Raw genomic sequence first — 6,488 nt, 5'->3', positions numbered from 1 at the left:
ATAGCAGGTATCAGAAATTTATTCCTTTTTTTTTTTTTAAGGATTTATTTATTTATTTGAGAGAGAGAGTGTGTGAGCTGGGGGTGGGGGGTGGGCAAAGGGAGAGGGAGAGAGAGAGAGAGAATCCCAAGCAGACTCTGTGTTGATCACAGAGCCAGACGTGGGGCTCAATCTCACGACCCCAGGACCATGGCCTGAGCCAAAATTAAGAGTTGGGTGCTTAACCGACTGAGCCACCCAGGTACCCCTCATTTTTATGTCTGAATAATATTCCACTGTATGGGTAGACCACCATTTGGTTTATCCATTCATCAGTCAATGGACAGATGGGGTTGTTTGGGTTGTGTCCACCTTTGGCTGTCGTGAATGGTGCTGTCAAAAATGTGTATAAGTATCTGTCTGAGTACCTACTTTCAATTCTTTTGGATATATACCTAGGGGTGGAATTGCTGGATCATATGATAATTCTATGTTTAACTTTTTGAGGGACCACCAAACTGTTTCCCACAGTAGCTGCAGGATTTTACATCCCCACCAGCCATGTCTGAGGGCTCCCTTTCTCTACATCCTTGCCAACACTTGTTACTTTAGATTGCACTTTTAACCACTAGGCAAATAATCACATTCTTCCCATAAATACACAGGCAACTTGGCTTACAGTAGACTTTCATTCTAAGCCGGGAAGAAGGAAAGGAGAGGGCCTAGGAGAGACATGGCCATTTACCTCTGCTCCACGATGCTGACGACAGCCCCGCTCTTTAGTAAATGGTCAGGAAATCTCTGCTGGGTGCTCATGTCCCAGTGACAAGAGCATTAGGAAAATGGAGGGCATAATGTAGGTGAAGGTGGTGGCCTTCAGATGCCATTCTTGGTTAATTCTGACCAAAGAATGGAATACAAGTTTGTCTCCATATGACCCGCTGCAACAAGTCATGAACTGTTGTCTGGGCAGCGTTGTGGACAAGGTGTAGAGGCCAGGGCTCCCCGACCGGCAGGATGAGGACCCCGAGTGCTGTATGTTGAGGGTCCAGGCTTTTGAGATTTGCAACAAATTGTTTTAGCCATCCACAAAACTCACAAGGACACAGAGCCATCAACTCTGCCCGCCCTTCAAATGGGGCCCTGGTGGGTGCCAGTTGGGGGCTGCCGTGTGGAAATGGTGGCCTGGGGTTCCAGAAGATAGGGCCCCAGTGCACCCTGTGCAGCAGGGTGACTCAACTGAAGGCAAACAGCCTGGAGGGAGCATGAGGGTTCCAGTTTCTCAGTGCAGAGAGCCCCTCTGGGTCTGCTAGAGAGTCTGAGCTGTCTCAAGGCAGTGACCAAGGCATAAGGAAGGGACCAGCCTTCATTGGTGTAGCTGGCTGCCTTCCCTTGGTGGGGCTGAGGCCAGCAGGAGCCTCCCAGTGCCGCAGTGTCTGTCTGCGGGTCAGGACAGCTGCAGGTCGCTGCTGATCTGTGGCACAGGATTGACATGCAGGGACAGGGGTTGGGCCCTTAAGTAAAGGTAGTTGGAGAGAGGCAGAGACAGAGCGTGTGTCAATGACCAGTATTTCCCTAACGCTCCGGGCTCAGTGCCGGGGGAGGGGTGGTGGGCAGAGAACCACCACCTTGCCTTCTTGGGCTCTTGCCCTCCTGGTCTCTCCCTTGGGCAACGGATGGTGTCTGTCATTTATTGAGTGCTTTCTGTGTGTGAGGCACTAGGCCATGCACTTGACAGACCCCTTTCCACCCACCCTGTGGTGGGGATTCCCAGCTTCACTTTACAGTGTGGCTTGAATTGTGACTCTGACACGTCCCGGTTGAGTGACCTCGGGCAAGTCAGTTCACCTCTCTGAGCCTCAGTTTCTTCATCTGAGAAGTGGGGATAATGATCTTCACGGGGACATTACATGTGAAAGCACTCTCTGTAAAGGACAAAATGTGTTTTAATTGTTGGTGCTGTGTGGGGCACAAAGTACCGTATCACAAAGCTGTGTTGCTAAAAGAACTCATGACGATGTTAATGAATAAGGAAAACTTGGTGTATCTTCTGTGTTTGGTGCAAATACTGAAGGAGCTGCATGCACTGTAGGCAATGCTTCCAGAATCACCACAGCCAGCAGGGAGTCAAACCCTGGTCCTTCAGAGATCAAAGGCCATGTCCTTCGGCTCCATACTGCAGGGCCCCTGGTAGCTTACATGAGTCTCAAAATCTGCTGTTGCACAGGCCAGGAGGGAGTTATTAATAACCCCTTTAAAAGATGGGGAGGCTGGGCCTGATACATCTGGAAATCATGCTGGGGGCTGAGTTTGAGAATATTTATTTTCAGGTGTTACTACGGTCTAGAAGTCATCATTCATTCAGTTATTTAAGAAATGTTTATTGAGCAGCTATTATGTACCAGGGGCTGGGCTGGGTGCCCGGTGAACAAAATCAGATACAGCTGCAGCCCTCATGGAGTTTTTGGGCTGTGGAGGAAGCTGAAGGAGCTGAGCTAAGGATGCGAGCTCCTGCAAAGGACAAACACGTGATATAATGAGGGCCTAGAAAAGGCCACTGAGGGAAGTGATGAAGGACTAGAAAGGAGGATAGTGGGGCAGGGGAGCCCGAGCAAAGGCCCTGGGTCAGGTACAAGGGACCGTGACACTGGAGCTGAAAGCAGGCAGTGAGGGTGGTACGATATAAGGTGGGGAGGAGGGTTAGGGCCATGTTGTGGGAATGGGGGATTAATATGGAGCCTGTACGGGTAAAGACTCAGGGTCCCTCTAAAGCAGAGGAAATACGAGGGTGGGTGTGGTGGATGGGGTGGGATCCCTCCGTGTCACACACATGTGCCCCATCTCCCCGGAATTTCAACACCTGCTATATCGGAACTGGAGGCAGTCCAGTTGAGTGAATTTAAGAGCGAGACTCGGTCTTTTGGCAGCAATCTGGGGAAAGACACCAGCAGGAGAGAGACTGGCAAGAGAGAGCAGGCGTTTCCCGGAGTGAAGGGTCACTCTTTTCTCACTTGGAGGCCTAAGTGCTGAGATGCACCGCATCTGCCTGCTCGGCATCAGCCTCTGCTACTCCACCTGGTCTGATCTGTGACTGAAGATGGGCCAAATCATGATTCCTTGGGGGTGATGGAGAGAATGAAGGTGTCCCCAAGCAATGTGGTACCAAGTGTCTGAAGAAGGAGCGTCAGCTAGAGACAGAGGAGTTGGGGAAGGCTCATATGGTGCATGATGGCCACCCATCTGGGATCGTGGGGGCCCAGATCAGAGCTGGGATTCTCCAGTCCTGAGTTGGGTTTGCTCAGTCTCATGATTTCTGAGGAACGTCAGCTTGGGTAGGTGTCCTCATTTGTCCTGGTGTATTAATGATCTATTGCCAAATAACAAACCACCCCAAAACTTAGTGGCTTCAAACATAAAACCATGATTTCAAACAGTCTGTGGATCAGGAATCTAGGAGTGGCTTAGTTGGATGGTTTGGGTTCAGGGTCCCTAAGGAGGCTGCAGTCCAGCTGTTGGTGGGTTGTCCAGTTGTCTCAAGGCTGAACTGGGGCTGGAGGATTTGCCTCCAAGGTGACTCACTTGCCTGTCTGGCAAGTTAGTGCCCACTGTTGGCAGGAGGCCTCAGCTCCTTACCACATGGACCTCTCCATGGGGCACCTGGGTGTCTTCACAACATGGCGGCCCGCTTCCCCGAGAGTAAGCGATCCAAGAGAGAGCAGGGTGAGAGCAATGACTTTCAGGACTAGCCTCAGAGGCCACACTCTGACATTTCAAGACGCACTGCTGGTTTCACAGGCAGCTGTCTTCCGTACAGACGGGACCACATAAGGATGCAAATACCCAGAGGTAAGGAGCACTGGGGCCATCTTGATGGCTAGCAACTCCACGTGGCCTCAGAGAGCAACGGCGTCTGCCCAGCTGCCTTACTGGGAGGGTAGAAGTAGATCCTGTGTGGGAAAGAGCTCGGAGAAGCAGGAGTGTGGGACGTGCTGGGGTGGCTCGAAGCTCAGGCTTGGGGCATGCCAGAATGGGATGTCGGAAGGAAGATGTACTGTAAGTGTCAAATACACTCTGGTGTTCTAAGACTTAATATGAAAAAGAGAATGTAAATGGTCTCATTAAATGTCGAAATGATATTTTGGATAGTGTGCTAAAGACATTTTTTATCAAAATTAATTTCGCCTGTTTCTTTTCATTTGTTAATTGGGCTACTAGAAAATTTAAAATTACGTATGTATGGTTGGCATTTTATTTCATCGGATAGCACTGGCCTAGGCCATGAGCCTGGGACTGGTGTCCTCATGCATTTGTCCCCATAACTTCCAAAGGGCTCAGTGCATGGTGGGCATCAATATATGTCTGAGTGAGTGCTCTGAACACAGGAGGCATCCACGGACTGTTGAATAGGCAGCTTACGGGAGAGGCAATACCAGAATCTTCGGAGTCAGACAAACCTGGATTCAAATCCTGACTCACTTCCCAGGCTCCCTAACCTCCCTGACCAGAGATCCCACATCTGTAGCATGGGCCAGCCAGTCTGCTCACCTCCCTCTGCTCCGGGCAGAGGAAAATGCAAATGAGGGGAGGGTTCTTCACGCAGGGGCTTTAGTATAAAGGCCTCTTGGCCTCAGGCTGAAAGCACCTAAGGGGCTCGGGGCAGGCACAAGGCGTCACAGAAGCACCCACAGGCGGGCAGGCCCGTGCCTGCACCACCTGCCACATGCTGGCTGTTGGCACAAGTGGCTTTCTATTTCGGATTTTCCTGTTCTGTTGCTGTGCCCTACTGTGGGCTTGCCTTGATCCCTGACGGAGGCTGCCTACTCGAGTGAGAGGAGATCAGCCTGCCCAACACCGTACCATCCCCTTTAGCCCATCATGGTGACAACTTGGAGCAGGTGTCTCTCGACGGGGGGACTGGTCCCGGGGCGACGGTGCAAGGGCATGTCAGAGGGACAGCTCGTGTCCCCAGGGCTCCGTCCCCCGGGACCTCCCCTCCTCGACCCCTCCCCTAAGAACGGGCTCTGAGCTCCATCCCCTGTCTCTGTTCCCAGAGGGACTGGAGACAAACAAAAGGGAGACATGTTTTCTGTTATCAAGACACAAAATCCTTACACTTAATTAAAACGTGCCATGGCAACCAGCTTGGTGGGGGTAGCTGGGCTTGGAGTGGCCATCTCTGCCGAGGCGGAGGCCCACGTGCTGCTCCTTTGTTCCTGGCTCCAGGGGAGGTAACCATCCTTTTGCGCGTGTGGCCTTTGTCTGCAGCGCCAGGGGCGGACACCTGGGGCCTCAGTGGAGCTGACGTCTGTGGCCTTTTTTGGGCCAGCCACCTCTTCAGGCTAGGAAGGCCGGCAATCCCTGGGCAGGCTCGGCCTGGCCTCTAACACCTGAGGGCCGCGCTGGGGTCACAGGTGTGGCCAGATGCTGTCCCCAAACCCTAGAGCTGCTGGGTGGGACACACACAGCCAGGCTGCTGCTAGACAGCAGAGAAGGACTTTGGTGGGGTGTGGGAGGTGAGTGGCTGAGGGGGGATCTGAGAGGACTTCCTGGAGGAGGGGTTGCCTGAGTGGTAGTCAAGAGAAGGTGGGAAGGAAGAGTCTGGTGGAAGGAGTGGCAAGCCCAGGCGTGGAGGCGAGAAGGAGCACGGCCTGCGGAGGCTTATGCAGCTCCTTGAGGTGCCAGGAGTCAGCAGCAGTGCTCAGGAAGTACCAGACGGAGGGGCACGGACACTATGCGGCATGGGCGATAGGGAGCCATAGAAGGTTGCCAAGCAGATCAGAGTCAGGTCAGAGGCTGCTGAGCCGGGTTGTGCTGGAGAAACTCAGATGGCCCCTCTGTCTCCCTTCAACGTTTAGTCAAGCTGTTGGTGGGTTTAGACTTGTGCTGTGGCCACCAGGGGACCCTGCTGGGGAGAGTGGGTGACCTCCGAGAACACCCACACCCCCACAGAAGGACACGCAGAGGGACTTGACTCCTCTGAGCCTTGGGTTTCTCATTTTTCACCTGAGGTAGAGAGGAAACCACTTGCAGGGAGCACATAACAGGTGCTTGCTGCCCGTAGGTCTTCAACACGTGATACCAGTTGTTTCCGGTTAAAAGTGACACACAAGTGGATCAAGCCCAGTGCTGTTCACTTACTTCAGAGTCTGTCACTTCAGATGTCTCCAGGACTCTGAGGGCTCTCGGGGCTGGCTGTGGAGAGAGAGGGACCACTGTAGGGAAGCGACTCCCTTCTTTAGCAGTGGTGGAGAAACTTCTAGAACACAGGGACAGGGTAAAGCTCTTCTTGACTGATGCCCCCTCAGGGCATCGACTTCGGACCCTGCCCGGGCACAGTGGGCATCAGATATTATGGAAGGAATGAAGAAGGGTGGTGTTGACCCAGGGGCCCGGGCAGACGTCAGGAGACGCCGGGCCAGCGGTGACAGCATTGGCTGCCGCCAAGAGTCACTGGTCTTGGACTTAAGAGCCCAGAGTGCGAGGTTACACACAGCTGCCTTAATACCTTT

Source organism: Leptonychotes weddellii, chromosome 6 (genome assembly GCF_054177405.1).
Source record: "Leptonychotes weddellii isolate Sample4059 chromosome 6, ASM5417740v2, whole genome shotgun sequence".
NCBI lineage: Eukaryota > Metazoa > Chordata > Mammalia > Carnivora > Phocidae > Leptonychotes > Leptonychotes weddellii.
This window is presented reverse-complemented; position numbering follows the sequence as displayed.